The following is a 16,269-nucleotide window of genomic DNA, read 5'->3' as shown; positions in this document are numbered from 1 at the left end:
CTTATTTTGCTGAAATATGGAAACAAATGGGAAGATAAAGTGTTTTATGGCTGATTCCAAAAACTGGGTTTTTGCTATGGGAATATTCTCTTTCCACAATGATAGTCTCTGTGCAGACACAAATTTCCTTTTGCATTATGCCATCACTTTTCTATATATATTTTTTGTTGTTGAAAAAAATTAACTTGCTCCTACTCTATATTTTACTTCAAAGGCATCTGCAGTAACTCACCCATATCAGTAAGCGGATCAAAGCATATTCAAAGTTACATGCTTGTCCTGTTCACACAGCCTCTCCTGTGTCCACTGTCCCCAAAAGAAATTATGAACACATAGAAAGCTGTTTTTGCAAGCATGACACTTTCATTATTTCACACTGGATTTCAAGAATTTCTGAAGTGGAAAATGCTAATCTATAACACCACTATTTTGTAAAATGACAAACATGCATATTTTTAGTGTGGTTTTTTTAAAACATTTTTTTTTAAAAAAACCACACACACACACACAGACACATGAATTATAAGTTATAAATTGTGAGGTACCGCTGTGGTGCAAATTTTGTTTCTTTGTTTCTTTACTGAAACACTGTACAAAACAGCCGTTTATACAGCTGAGGATATTATAATTTTAGTTGCTGCCACACTGGCACTCTGAAACCCTGAAGCACAAAATCCTAGTTCATTGCTGATTAGAAAAATAAAGCACCTCAGCTGGAATTCAGTGTTATGCAAGTTCACCTCCCCATGTGTATAGCTCAACTTCTATCTCCATTTTTGTCTGTAGCTTTTATGAAGATATTTCAAAGCAGTTTTGAGGAATCACTGCTCCCACTTTAGACTGGTTAAAAACCATCTGTTTCACAACATGGAGAATTTCTAGGCTTACAACAGACTAATGATTTTTCTTAATGATTTTTTTTAAAAAAAAGTTCTTACAGGAAGATTTTCCACTTCAGAACTGAAAAACAAAAATGGGTCTTAAATTGATTAGTGAGATGGGCAGCTATATACAATAAACAACTCTTAGCCTCTGGATCTTGAACTCTCCATCTTTTGCAATTTTATAATATTGTTTTACATTTTTAAAATTTTTAATCTTAAACTATTTGGGTGTAATATTTTATTGTATTGATTAAATTGTACATAGCCCAGAATCCCTCTGTGAGGGAGTTGGGTGGTTAAAACTTTTTGATATATAACTAAATAAAAGTTAAACTAGAAGAATGAACAGAGATAGACATGAAGTGACGTACAAGGTTGATTTCAAAACCGCAATATTTTAGCACACCAAAAATCCTGTACGAAAAATAATGAAATACAAATGTTGATATATGAAATACTTTTGCACATATTTCAAAGTATATTAATGTTTTTTTTCTGAAGAAAGAGGGAAGAGGGAATGCATGACACTCTTAATGTCAAGGCTAACCCTTCTCCAGATGCCTACAAAACATCTGTATTTTTGAAGAGTTGTACCTGTGGTTATTCTACCTAAGTGGCTTATCCCTGTTCTGTGAAGAAAAATGGATCAAAGAAAAATACAATGTGGTTTAATCACTAAGTAATAACATCACCTGGAGGCCCTATAACACTGCCAAAATGACACACTGAATGTTAACTCCATCGGGAACAAGCTACCATTACTTTTATTTTGTCCCATTCCACAAATTGTCATATCATCCATTCGCCCATATTCACAAACACTACAATTCTGACAGAGAGCTTATGTTAATATTTCAGAAACAAGCAAATCAACAGCTGTGATTGCATCTCAAGCGTTCATTAATTGTCTTTCACTTCAAATAGCCAAGATTATGAGTCCTCTAGAATCTGTAATGTTTGGTTTGACATTCATTGTACTGACTTATTAGCTTTATATTTCACATTCTTACCACTGAGAGATTATTTTTAATAAATATCTTAGAAGTATTAAGTAAATAAATCAATCAATCACAAACCATCAAGAAGAAGTGGTTTATGCAACTATCACTTCTGGACCAATACACTGTGATACAGTAATTAATGCAAACCTTTATTGTAAAAACTAATACTATTATCTGCCCATTCTAGCCTATAAGCACATCTATAAATCTGCTTATATGTTCTTACTTTTGAAACCATATATACACACCCAATCCAGCAGTATTTATCTGTAATGTAAGAAAATAACAGTAGAGTGATTACATCATCCAATAGTAATGAAACTGGCATTACTGTACCAGGATTAGTTTCATAATGGGACTAAGGCTGTACCTTGGACAACTTTGTTGACTTATGCTACTACTTAAATCTAAAAGATTATACTATGAAGTCTTTTCTTTTTACAATATTCTTATAGAAATGTTATCAGAACCAGCAGCAACTGTCAATTAATTAATTAAACATTAAGTAGTTAACTGTCTCAGTTTTATTTTAAAATAAGATTGGGACAATAATCTGTACTTTAGTTAACTGGTTTTACCCCAGGATATATACCCAGGATTTAAGAAATTTACATTCTGAATTATTAGTAGTATTGTTCTTGGTTTCTAGCCCTTATATTTACTTGTATCCTATCTCTAAGCATTAAAGAAGATAAAAATAGGTTAAAAAATGTATTTTTCTGTGACCCTTTCAAGCTTTATCTCCAACTATGTCCTAGGAAGAAATTTTAAACAAACAGGAATGCAGATGCTTTTTCCTGGGATTATACATTGATAATTACAGCAATACTAATTTTGAGACTTTATTCTACACAAAGTATATTAAACAGCACTGATTCTCCAATCTTTAAATCAGTTAATTTCAAGCAAATTATCTTCTGCTATGTCCATGCCCTTCTAATAACATGACCACTTTTTATTTTCTTTACAGATAGTCCTCAACTTATGACCACAATTGAGATAAAAAATTTCAAATAACACTCACAAAACGGAAACCAGAATAGAATCATCCAAGAGAATGCACTGACTGCTTGCCCGCAATAATTTTCTACTTGTCACTATTAAAAACAGTTTAATACTTTTTCCCATATTAGATTGACTATAGTTTTCTATAGCTAATAGAACATTGTTCTATGTAACATATGTCCTTCATCCTTGGTCCAATGCAGCCACTGATATTCATGAGATCACAATACACAGATTGAGGAGGAAACCCTAAATCTGAACTGTATAATCATGCTTACAACTGTAAAATCTACTTCCGGAACAAGGGAAATTGCTTAAAACAAGTAAAAGCTAGGTTTCGAGTAGGAGAATGAGGAAGAAATTATCTTAAACAACCAGAACTCAGAATATATGAAAATGGAGTGTTAATAAATGTGAGGTCAAACAGATCTTACAGTTTCCTGGAAAGTTTGGATGTTAAGGAATAGAACAGAAATTTGGGTGGCTTTATTTTAATGTGGCTCTTATTTAAGGGTAGTACAGTATAATTTGGAGTCAGATAAACTGCTAAAGCTGGATCAGAGAATACCTGGATTTAATTTCACTTTATTAATCCTCATCCAAATCATCACTGCTTGCAAACATGTGAAGAATATTTATACTCCGTACTAGGAGCTGTAGGAAAAAGATAAACACCTAGATGCTTTCTGCATACTGATGACAACCCAGCAACTTCATATAGTTTTTAAATGTTATTACAAAACACAGATTACTGTGCAGCCAAAGCCATTTCAGTATGAAATGAAGGACTGAATCCCAATAGAAATATATCCACATAACTAGTTTCATTCAGAAACCAAAGGAGCTGTGATGTCATCACATACTGCATGAATTTGCTCCAACGAGAGACATCAGAGACAGGCTAGTAGTTATTTATTCTTTTTTTAAATTTAAGGTGGGTTTTATTTTAGTGAGGGATGAAAAATATCCTTCCCATTCCTAACTACTTTCATTGTCCAGGATGGACAAGAATCAAGGACCAAAATGGTTAGCCTCAGAATTCCAAGAGATCTATCTACATCCTCACATTCAATGTACTGAAAATAATCACATAAGAATGAAGAGGGGTAGACATTATCATTTTCTTAGATTTGGTTCAGAACCACAACTTTCTGATATGACTAGAAAGTCTGGGCTTTGTGAGTGTAGACTAGCTTTGTCACTTGTCTAGCTGTTTTCATTTGCAATGACAAATTAGTTGTTATGTTTCCTGTTTATCTCTATGGGCAGAACTGAATGCTGAATTTGTGCTGTCTTGCTTAAAACATTTCTCCCACCCAGTTCATCATTAAGGAAATGCTTCCCTGGGAAACTAATATATTCTATCCTTATTACACATTTGGTGCCAAAGCAAACATCTCCCAAGCAACCTGGACCTAACTTGGCAATGATGTAGAATATCCTTGATATTTGATAGATTGCTCACTTTGTTTTCCTCTCTAATCCATGAGTTGCAAAATGCATGCAGTTTTTGGGTTTTTCACTTTATCCAACCCTCTACTTGTCTTGAAAGACCAAGGAGATCAAAAGCAAGGGAAAAGCTTCTTTTTCAATTGTACTCCAAATAGCCACAGCAGAAATATACTGGAGGAAGGAACAGCATCAACACTTATTGCATTCTTTTCTCTTCATGGCCTCCAAGCACTTCTCATTTGAAACAGTAACAGAGTGGTGCCTGCATTTGCTCAGTGAACATCTTTTGTGGGAAAGACTTCACACCCCAAAAAACCTGTGTTCTCAATATCTGAAATCAGAGAACCAGTCCCAGGAACAGCCTGCTCAGAATAACCATACAATCAGCTGTAAACATAGTCAAGGATCCAGGTTCCAGATGTTCCAAGCAACCCAAAGTATTAAGACTAGAATCCATTTTATATCAGTTAAGATCTACATTTGACACAGCATGTTCAGTTTTCTTCTGAAGTGAGCAAAGCAGGATGCCCCATACTTTCTCAAGATATCTCATTTCACATCTTTTTACATCTTGAAGTTTCACTTAGCTTGTAACTTCTGTAATTTGAACTCTCTCATTCTTGTTCTATCTGCCTCACAAACTTTCAACTCTCAATACTGAACTTATGCATACACAATAATTTAGTCCTTTTCCTAAACACAGGCTCCTAGTCCCCAATCCCAAATTAATTAATAGCCTACCTTTATTATTTTTATAAATAACTCAAGGCAGTGAACATACAAATACTCCTTCTTCCTCCCATTTTCCCCACACTAACAATCCTGTGAGATGGATTGGGGCTGAGAGAATGACTGGCCTGGAGTCACCCAGCTGGCTTTCATGGCTAAGGCAGGATTACAACTCAGAATCTCCTGGTATCTAGTCTGATATCTTAACTATAGACCAGAATGGTTCTCTACGATTTGCTCTGAGTTTACAAGCACCTTTTAGCCAGCCCTTGTTATTTCCCTTGCTTTTGAAATTTTAACAAATATGTCCAGCATTATATCAAAACTTATGTTCATTTTTTATACCCACCATTTTGTTCATTTGGTTCAGCTAATACACACAATTAGGTTGGAGGTCAGAAAGTAAATTAGCTTTGCTAAAATATGTGTATAGACTATATGTTATTTTTTAAAAAATTCAGCTAATCTAGGGCTATCCCCAGGCAGTAGTCGCTACTGCAACAGTCATTTTTTATGTTAAATTTGGATTGCCAACAGCCCAGGTTTGAATCTCAGAAGGGTATGGCTGGCTGATGAGAGCTAAATAGTTCAAAATAGCTATACCAGTCTCCCTTTAACTCTTTGTTGGCAATCCAAATTTAACATACACACACACATGTACACATGTGTGTGTGTGTATGTTTATTAGTTGTCCAAAGTCATTCATTTGAAGATGTGTGGTAATATAAATTGAATGAATCTATTTTTATCTTTCTAATCTTATTTTGCAAGACCTGAAACTTTCAGAGAAATCAAAGCTAGCTACCTAGCCTATTTCCTTTTTGTCAGATCACAACAGAGTTGTCTCTCGTTTGAAGGCCAAAATGTGATTGTGCCTTACTAATACAGTTTTTTGTGGTCTTCCCTGAAGTTGTCATTCATGTTCCCATTTGTAAAATTCTGCCTGAGGCTAAAGTACATCTGTGATTAAGTCCTTGTACATCTCAAGCCTCTTTTTAGGTTTAGTTTCCACTGAGTTTGTATCTTTAGGTTCAGAGATCCAACTTAGAAATAATCAATCAAAACAGAGTAACACTATTGTCTTATGTTTCTGCTTGTACCGTTTTCCATCGCATTCCTGCTTCATATCCACACTGTGAAACAAATACATAACGCTAGACTTGTGTCTTCATCCCATGTACTTAATTCCATTTTTCCTATTTTAATTTTGTTTGCTCCCTTTCTAGAGCATCCTACTGTTTAATATTTTGCTTGTTTTTTAAAAAAAGCATGCAAAGGAGGTGTTAATTGAAAACCACTCATGTCAGATCCTGGCCTTCATTTACGGAAGTAGCTTGCCACTTCCTTCTCTGATATTTTCTTTTTTATTTCTCACTCTAGTCTAGAGTCATGGTATATCCTGGGGGATAATGTCACATTCTGAGTATGAACTTGTTCCAACTCCACTTAGCTTTTCAGATCAGCTATGTTGTGCCACTTATCTGGACAAAGAGGAAGATTTAACTCAACTGCTGGTCACCACATGACATTTCCATGCAGTTTATTTGGCAAAATAAGGATGCTGTTTCCAATGCCTTATTCTGTTTTAACTACCCACAGCACTAAGATTTTCTGTCTTCCATCTAAATGCAAACTATTTTCAACTCTGCTTAGCTTTTCTGAGAGCCCATTAAGATTAGCCAAGTATTATCGGTAAGTAGTAATATTTCACAAAGAACACCAATAAATATATGGAAAAGGAATATATTTTCTTACTGTTATTAAATGGGCATTTTTACACCAGGATTAGTATTATTACTTCTGCATATTTCTAGTCAGATAAATCTGAAATTGAATACAAATTATTATTCTGGTTCCCCCCCAGCCCCCCCCCCCCGTAATGCCAGATTTATCTAATTTGCAAACATCTTCAACAAGAGGGCCCTTTCTCAGGAATAACCCTACTATGTTCCCACAGGCTGAATATACATGTTTAAAAATCCTTGACAGGAGATCTGTGTATCATGCACCAATCATTTTCAGATCATATGGTATTTCCTGGCACAACCTCTTCTAGTACTAGAATTAGTCTCTGAAATTTTACAGGAAGCACATTATGGTATATGTGCATTTTATTATGGAGGCTTTCTATGATCTGATGAACCTGCCATTGGTGCTTATCTAGAGAGTTTTACTTGCATGCTCCATGCTCCATTCATTGAACTTACACCAAAGCTTGGAGATTAGCATGTGTATAACAAAAATCTAGCAAACACATGCCCTTGACATGCCTTATTTTCACTCTCTTCCTTGTTCAGCAGCCTCTTCACTCAAGAGGTGGTTTCTTCCATGCACAGAAAACTGGAAGTGTACCTTCAGTTTTATTAGCCTAGATGTGAACTATCATTACATAAAAGAATTAGAGCATTCTCTCTGTGAGGTGTGTAATTCAAATCTCATAAATTCAGCGAAGTCAACAATAAGCTAATATTTATTCCCTTGAAGCAGACTACCCCTGCTTGTAGGGCTTGAAAATCCAGCATCTTAATCATGCCCCTCTCAAGAAGGGGTAAGTGGTAAGCAATGGTATCTAGATTGTGGAAAGAACTACAGAGTGCCCCAAAATAGTATTCTCTCTCCAGTGGTCTTTTTCAAAAACACTCCACAGCTTTGGAAATACAAGTTATGCTGAGCCAATCAAAACATCTAGGCAAATTACAGATGATGAGAATAAAGTCTAGTATATGACATGCTTTCCTAGAGTCTAGGACAGTGATGGCAAACCTTTTAGAGACCGAGTGCCCAAACTGCAACCCAAAACCCACTAATGTATCATCGGGTGCCAGGTGGGTGTGGCCAATTGGATGGGCATGGCTGCGGTGGTAATGGCAGACTGGTTGGGACTAAAATGTTCAATCAATCAATTCCAACTTTGCGAGATCTTTTTTTCCCCCGCAAGAAGTTGAAATGGATTGATTGAACTTTTTTTTTGCACATGGCGGTGGAGGCCTAAAGCGGAAAGGTTTTATAAAACTCAGCTGAAGGCTTAGGAACTGGGGCGACGGTGCGCGTGCCCACAGAGAGAGCTCTGCATGCCACCTGTGGCACACGTGCCATAGGTTTACCGCCACAGGTCTAGGACACAGGTGTCAAACTCACCACGTCACGTGACGTATCGCGATGTATCACAACACCGGCAATGGGATGGGCACAGCTTCAGTATGATGAAACCGGCCCACCGGCCAGCAGTTTAACACCCCTGGTCTAGGACATCCCACTTTTGTGAGTTAAGTATATATTTCAAATCCTCAAAGATCTTGCAATCAAGAATTTGTACAGGAGGGAACAAAATAAATACATTCAGATATTGACCTGAGCAGATGGTCAAGATTGTTTTTTCCTTCCACAAAAATTAAAATTTAAAAAGATTTAAAAGAAAGACATGTTTTTTTTAAAAAAAAAACACTACAGAAGAGGTAATCTCTTCAGATGAACTGGACAAGTTTTTTTTTTTTTTAAGACAGAGGTATCTTAGGAACTATTGAAGTTTCTGTGCAATTGACAGAAAGTGGCTGCAGAATGCAAGTTATCTCCATTTCAATAATTTGAATTAGCACATTCCTGCAAATCCCAGATTCTCTTGTCCCCAGCCCTTCACCTCACAAATAAGAATATTTTGTATTCCATTGCACCTTATACTTGTATACTTTGTATGCCCTTTTTAAGCTCTGCACTTGCAATATAATTTATTGCAGTTTCCATATTTTTGTGTAGTCCATGCAACTATCAAGACTAGCACAAACACCACCAGCAGTAGCACCAGCACTATGTACTCAAAGTTAAAAAGCAGAGTTTTTAGGTGGAAAGAGAAAGAAGGTGAGTCGGTGGATGACAATCCTGCCCCTATACCCAATTAAGCTACAACAGGCCTTATTACTTACTTCCTCCAGCATTAGATTTCACTGTAAAGTTTACTCAGCACAAAATTAGTTTTGCAAAGTTAGAATACTTGCTACATTGTTTAAGAATATATAAATAGCAAAGAAATTGTGGTATATTAAACTTCTCCCCATTCAAACAAAAAGGGATGTTGAACACAGTTATAACTATATAATGTCCCACAGACAATAATCAGCTGTAAGGAAATTTAGGACAAACACCTTCCTTATATATTTGCCTTCTTTTTTCCCCTAAACCACATTTCTTTTTTTCTTTTTCTTTTCTTTTTTTAAAAAGCATAGGAATATCCCTGGCTGTATTTCATGCAACCCCCAAAGAAATGACAAAACCTCAGCAACACTGCTGCATTTAGTACAGCTCAATGGTGTTAAAAAAAAAAAAGGTTCATAGAGAAACGGCAGAATTTAAAAGCCAGGACACGTAGAAGTTCAGGGTTTACACGTTCGACCAAAACTGAAAAAGCCAGGCACCCCATATTGTTGCTTTCTCAAGCCAGATGGTTCATTACAGGAATAAGTAATGCAAGGGAGTGAGGGAGAGAGGGATGGTGGGGGAATTAGAGTTGAGACTCGTCTCTCCTTTTTAGAATACAACACACTGGGCAGAGTTGGTGGGGGGGGGGAAGAGAAGCAGAGAAAGAAAGAAAAAAAAAGCAGAAATTAGCACACTCGGCTGTATTGGCCAAATATTTACAAAGAGATAGCTGTGAGGCACAAAGCCCTTTTCTTCCTTCAGAAAAAAAAAATCTGGTTAAGGCATGGAAAGCTGCATTCTCCAGACCGTGTCTCTGGATACAGAGTTCCAAGCATGAGGGCTGCGTAAGGCTTTCTGCTAGTGCAGGGGTCGGCAACCTCGGCTCTTTTATGACTCGTGGACTTCAACTCCCAGAATTCCTGAGCCAGCATAGCTGGCTCAGGAATTCTGGGAGTTGAAGTCCACGAGTCATAAAAGAGCCGAGGTTGCCGACCCCTGTGCTAGTGTTATCTAAAAATGCAAGAACCTGCACATACCTTCAACCCAAAATACACGCCAAACACCCCCTTCAACCTGAATGGGAAAGAAATCCAGAACCTTCCCTTCCCCCCCCCCACCTCCAACCCACACCAATGGCTTTGTCATTAAAAAAAAAGCCCACGAAACACAAGGATTTTTTTTTCCCTTGCTCCAACCCAGCCCACCCTTCCTGCTCACCCCTCCTTTCCCTTGCACAAAGCCAGAATGGCAGAGCAACCTGAAGCCAGGGAAGGGAAGGAAAAGGCTAGCAGAAGCTATCTGCAGCAGACTGCGAGGGGGAGAGCAGCAAAAGTTCGAATTCTACCTCGAAGAACAAAGGCAGTTTTGAGGAGACTTACCCAAGCAGCTGAAACTCTCTTATTCTCCTGGCTATGTTACTACCGAAGACCCGCCCCTCGCAGGGTCACATGGTTCAGACAGCTAGTCAATGATCAAAGGAGCATTGTCAGTCTGTGAATAATAAGCACCCCACAGTGCAAAAGAGGTAGGCAGGAGTTGGGAGAAGGGATAATTGCTGCCCAGGGGTGCAAATGGCATAGCAGCACCGTCTAAAGGGGCGCGGGAGGGGGGGGTGGGAGAGAAAAAGGAGGTTTACGTTTTTCAAAAGAAATGGCTGTACAGTATAAGTTTTGTTTCAACTTCAGCAGAGTACGAGGCGGCTACCAGGGCTGACTCAGAAACCGGGTCCTGATTTTAGACCGGCTTACAAAAAATATAAAACTCTATGCAATCTTAATGCACATTTTAAGCAAAACACTGGGACTTGCCTGTGAGTCAACATGCTCAATATCAGAAACCCCAGTTTCGAAAGTATGAGTGATAATTCAAAGCAAAGAGTGCTTGTAGAGACAAAGCAGCAGGTGTGTGTCTTGCTAAACACAGCAGGGACAAAAATGGAAAAAAAAAACAATATCCCCCACCTCTTGTGAATGATAAAAATTGGTAGGAATTGGGTTTGATCAAGGAATCCCAGATTATGTGTGTGTGTGTGGAGAGAGAGAGAGAGATTGATTGACTGATTGATGGCTATTGATTCAGGGGGGGAAATCATACTCTGATAATGAATTACCTAGTTGGGTACTGAAAGGCTGCCACCAAACAACCAAGCTCAGAGAGCACTAATAGCTCCACAGTTCAACCTTGAGCTACAGATATTCTCTTCTATTGAAACCATTTTCTATTTACATCTAACTTTGCAAAGTGGTTGTGTTAGATTCAACTCAGAGCTACCCACTATCAAACACCCCAAACACACTTGTGAGTCTTAACTCTTGCACATAAAATATTGGTTCTTCATAAAATAAACACTCATAAATTTCTACTGAGCACAGTCCTGGATATAAATCCTTCAATATATTGAATAGTGAACAAAACAAGTGCAAAATGATGAAGGCAAACTGAATAATGTTGAGGGGGTAGGGCAACTAGCCTCTTTGGGAGACTGGCATTCAGGAAAGTAAATAGTGAAGTGTATTTCTATGTATTTGCCTCCACTGGTCTGTGAACAGGTGTCCCATTGTATTAAAAAACTGCAATCTAAAATATCTCTGGAGAGCCCCAACCCTTCAGACCAGGTTTGAGTAGATGAAGGAAATAAGCCATTTATTCTCAACTGCACTATGACTGACAAATACAGGTCCAGCCAGTTGTGGCTGGGACCACAGGAATGCATTTCTAGCACTATTCTCCACTGAGCTTTGTATGCCTGAACTGTTTGATATAACCAGATCAGCCATGATGAGTTTCACGTAAGATCAGGTGGATCTTATTACTTCACAGGAAACTCCTGAAATCAATGTAACGGGTGTCAAACTGCTGGCCCATGGGCTGGATGCATCATGCTGAAACTGCGCCCACCCCATCGCCAGCAATGGAAAAACAGTCACGATACGTTGTGACACGTCACGTGACGTTGTGAGTTTGACACCCCTGATGTAACTGCTTTTCTAGCAACTGTATTTAGCTTAATGTTGCAAGTATACCAAATATGAAAAAAAGCAAGTAAAAGTGCGTATTATGAGGAAGGAGCACTAAAATTGTACAATTTGTTTTGATAAAACACAGAATGAACCTTATTTAAGCCTTGGATACTGGAATAGAAATTCATTAAGAGGAAACGTCAGAAATTAGTACTGTAAGTGAGCTTTAAATAAAATGGCTGTTGTTGGTGGAGGATAATAAATAGGTTATTTAATGGTTCTGAGAAAAAAATTAGTTCCCCAATATATTAGTTCAATTTAGTTTCTCACAGTCAACAATTATCAAAATGGGAGTTCAAAGCTCCTTTTGGATTAAGTTAAATAAATTCCAAAAGGGGAATAATTATTTAATGTTGTTACCAGTCTATCACTAAGATGAAAACACAAGATGAAGAAAAGGGAATGACTTTCTATTGGCAGGCTTGCATAGTTGAGGGGTTTTCTCATTTTGTAAGCTTGCAATTCATATCAGACAGGCTGGTTCTTTTCATATCAGGACTGATGGATGTTTTCCCTTAGGTAAGATCCCTCTTATTTTTCAAGTGTCATATGGTAGATAAAATTCAACAGCTGAAGCTTTTTCTATCAGTGCCTCTCCATACTTCAAAGCTGTTAAAGAACAGTACTCTGAAAAAAAAATGACAACCCATTTAGCCACCAGACCCTACACAATTTGGACACTGGTTTCAGAAGAATATAGTACCAAGCAACTGGTGGAGAATAAACTATCTTGGCATTTTAAGAAAGTTAAAATGAATGTGACCAAACCATGTTTTTAAGGAAATTATTGGCATAAAAATAGTGTTTGAAAATATATCAGTCTCTTAATATTCTGTCCTCTTAGCAACAAAAGATGGCAGTGAAGAATATGTAAACAGAGAACTATCAGCTATAAATTGAGGGAACAGCTGTAGTTAGTCAAACAGTGTTTCAGCTTCAACAGCTTAATTGAAGGATCAAACAGAATTTGGGTTTTTAGAGGAGGGAGACAACCGAGGAGGTTAACTGATAACTAAGTCAAAGGCCATTAGGCTAAACTATGAATGCCATCATTCAGCTGAAACAGGAAATGATCTGCATTTTGATCTATCATGGTATGCCATAGCTTGAGATGTTCCAGAATCAGCACAGCAGGCAGTTAACATTTGGGCTACATTTAGAGATTGTTACAAAGATAGTAGGGAGCTTCAAGAAATGAACAAAAGGGTTTCTAAACCAGCTGTTGTTTACCCTCACTTATCAAGTCTATAAAGCAAATAGGGGCATTAGGTCAATAAGTAGAGGACATGCTTTGAATTTAGAGGTTGCTAGCTTCAATACTTCTCTTGCTCCCCAACTGAAATAATCCCAGTAAGAGAGCTGGAATAAGCTTCTCTGTCTCTAGCACACCAGATAATGGCTGTCAATCAAACACAGCAATCAATATTCAGTACTTTGGCTGGATACATACGCCACACCAAGCCATAAGTCCTATTTTGATAATATTTGCACACAGAACTTGTCATCAGCAATGAGGAACATCTCTTTTCTCCAAACTGTACTGGAGAAATAACTGAATACCTGTACTAGGTGGTGCAGCTTTATCTCTGCAAGAATTCCTGGTTGTGTGTTGGGCTTAGTGTAATGTCAGGTTTGGCTTACACTAACTATGATTAATAAAGCAATAATGTAATACTTTGCTATTTGAAATGACTTGTGTACTTAATTTTCTTTGTGCCTCAAAATGTTGTTCTACATTAGAGATCAGTCACAGAAACACTAAGCTTTTATAAACCATTAACATACTACTTATACTAAAATATTTGTAAAATGTTTAACAAAGCAGCATGCAAAATTGAAGCAGCAAAAGTTTTCTGATGTCTGCCCTCTGTCACAAAACCTTACAACACAGATGGCATAATTTGGAGATTCTGATGTTTAGCCAGTTTAGCCCAAATAAATGAATTAAGTCAAATTACAGACATATAAAATTTCCTCTGACCCTAACAGTCTAGGTTGCCACCTAGTCACCTATTCACAGTCACCCTTTCAGCCATTTTTTTTGCTGGAACATTCTTTCCTTTTTTGTGGTGATAAACCAAGTAATCTCTCAGAAGCTTTGTCTTCCTTATTGGATTATACGTTTTTTTAGGAAAAAAAGAAGTAAAAGTTTTTTTTCTTAATATAAAATACAATGAAAATGAAGACAATATGAAAATATAGGAAATTATATAGTCAAATTATAATCTGAACTTTTTACTTACATAAGAATAGTAAGCCACTTTTATAACAATCTATTTATTAAATTTATTAAATTTGTTTGCCTCCCTTCTGGCCTCAAAGCAATTTAATCATCAAAACCCAAAATCAAAATTTCATTTTTATCTCTTTCAAGGAGAAAGTCCAGAAGCTGTTTCCAGGTGGGAAACAAAGCTAGTTATATTCCCCCCCCCTAATTAAAAGTAACTTTGCCATCTCTGCCAATTCCATCACTTTTTCAAACCATTTTCCATCTTATCAAATTATGTCTTAATTTGCAAGAAATTAAATGAAATCTAGACCAAGAAGAATTGAATTTCACTAGTCCAAAAACTGTTTTCTATTTATACCCTTTTCACAGAATCTTTCAAGGAGGTTCCCTGACCTAAAGGTTTTATTGATTCTTTTTCTATTTTTTTAAATATTTCTCATAAGAATTGCTGTATGGAGGGGTTTTTTTCCCCTCAGTGAGGTTTATACATAAAATAAAGCCTCAATAATGCTTCCTAGTAAGCTACTCTACTGGCCTCTTATTTTCCAGGCCCTCCTGGAATTATTTTCAAAAATTGATGTGAATATTCATCTTCTATTATTTTCTGGTAAGAAGTTTGACTTTAAATGACATTTTAAATAAAGTTCCAGCCATCTTACATTTGAATAAAGAACTATCGAATTGTCTATCATCAATTTATTTGCTTTATGATTTGGTTTTGTTTTGTTTTTTTGTGGGGAAAAATGGAACTGGAAGGTGGAGTGTCCAAGAGTAATAATGGAACACTGTTATCAAAGCCAATATTGGTATCATTCATCTCTATCTATTCCACCTTTCTGCTTCTAGGAAACACAAGGCATTGTCAGTCAAAATAAATAAAAACAACATAAAAATACTACAGAGGAACAGTTAGTGTTCTACAGAGGAAATGGTAGCTCATTTCCTGACTACAGTGACTGTATGTCACTTACTGAAATCATGCCCTCACCCAGCAATGGGTAGATGACTCTAGGAGATCCTAAAATGATGAATCCTTCTCTAATGGGAAAATGATCTTAGAAACTAAATGCAAGTTTCACTTGTATGTTATCATTCATCTTTGTCCATCCTATGACTATGTTGGCTGGTAATTATGAGATTTGTTTTCCCAATGCAGTTAGAGATTACTTGATTGGTGAAGATGGACATCTTGGTTTTTGGATAAATATATTCTTTAGAAAAAAATGTGTATGATGTATTTATTTAAAAATATGATCAGCTACCCTGTTGTCTTCAATAGCATTTATGGTATTGTTCTTTTCAGATTTGGGTCCTTTGAGCTGATATTCCAAATTTTGTAAAGTGAGAAAATTCACAGATGAAATTGTCAAGCCCTTAAGATAATGGCTGCCAAGAGCAATGTTTCTTCTTATTTATTATCTTTAACCTAAAAGAATGAATGGTATTTTACACTAAGTCTATAAATTTGCCTCCAGAATAAAACATAACAAAATTACACTAATTTGTGGATAAATCTGTAAACACAATTAGGTGTATGATTTGTAACTGCTCTCCTCTCTTACCACCTAGAGCTGCCCAAATCCTGTCAGTTTTTTCCTATTTAATTTACTTCTATAATTCACACAGACTACCTGTTTGCTTTCTTTTGTAAGCTTTTTTTAACTTTTAAATGACTTTAGAAGAAATTTAAAGCTGCTCAGTGTGAGGAATCATAGGCTTTATTATTGACTCATTGATAGCTCTCCGAAGTTTTAATTCTAGATGAAGACAATACTGTACAAAACCATAAAAACTGCACAGCTATAGGCATAGACTGTAAGCCATCAAGGCCTGACTGTTTGCTGTTTGTGGAACCATAATAGATTATTGTTACAAAACAGGACTCATTCAGCAATCAAGACTTTCAAGGTACATTATAAAATATTTCAAAACATTAAACATCTTTAAAGAGTGTTGTCCAGATTGCCATCCTATAATCATATTGTAATGTATAAATTAATCTTGTGGTATCCTTATTTATTTTTTGTTACTCCCAG

At 36.6% G+C, this 16,269-nt stretch overlaps 1 protein-coding gene across 5 annotated transcripts in view; it reads right to left on the bottom strand.

Annotated features, from left to right (window-relative positions):
* SEPTIN9 (septin 9) overlaps positions 1–16,269 on the bottom strand; it is a 276,740-nt gene that overhangs the window by 44,063 nt on the left and 216,408 nt on the right. Inside the window, exon 1 of one of the 5 annotated variants that reach the window (XM_083352367.1) lies at positions 7,342–7,412. The exons of the other annotated variants lie outside the window; for them this stretch is intronic. The gene's annotated coding sequence lies outside the window, so the exon portion shown is untranslated. Of the gene's footprint in view, positions 1–7,341; positions 7,413–16,269 lie in introns of those variants that run through there. 5 annotated transcript variants of the gene reach the window in all.

Source organism: Vipera ursinii (assembly GCF_947247035.1).
Source record: "Vipera ursinii genome assembly, chromosome: 2".
NCBI classification, from domain to species: Eukaryota; Metazoa; Chordata; class Lepidosauria; order Squamata; family Viperidae; genus Vipera; species Vipera ursinii.
Note: the sequence above shows the minus strand (reverse complement) of the source record. Positions and strands in the feature narration are given on the sequence as shown.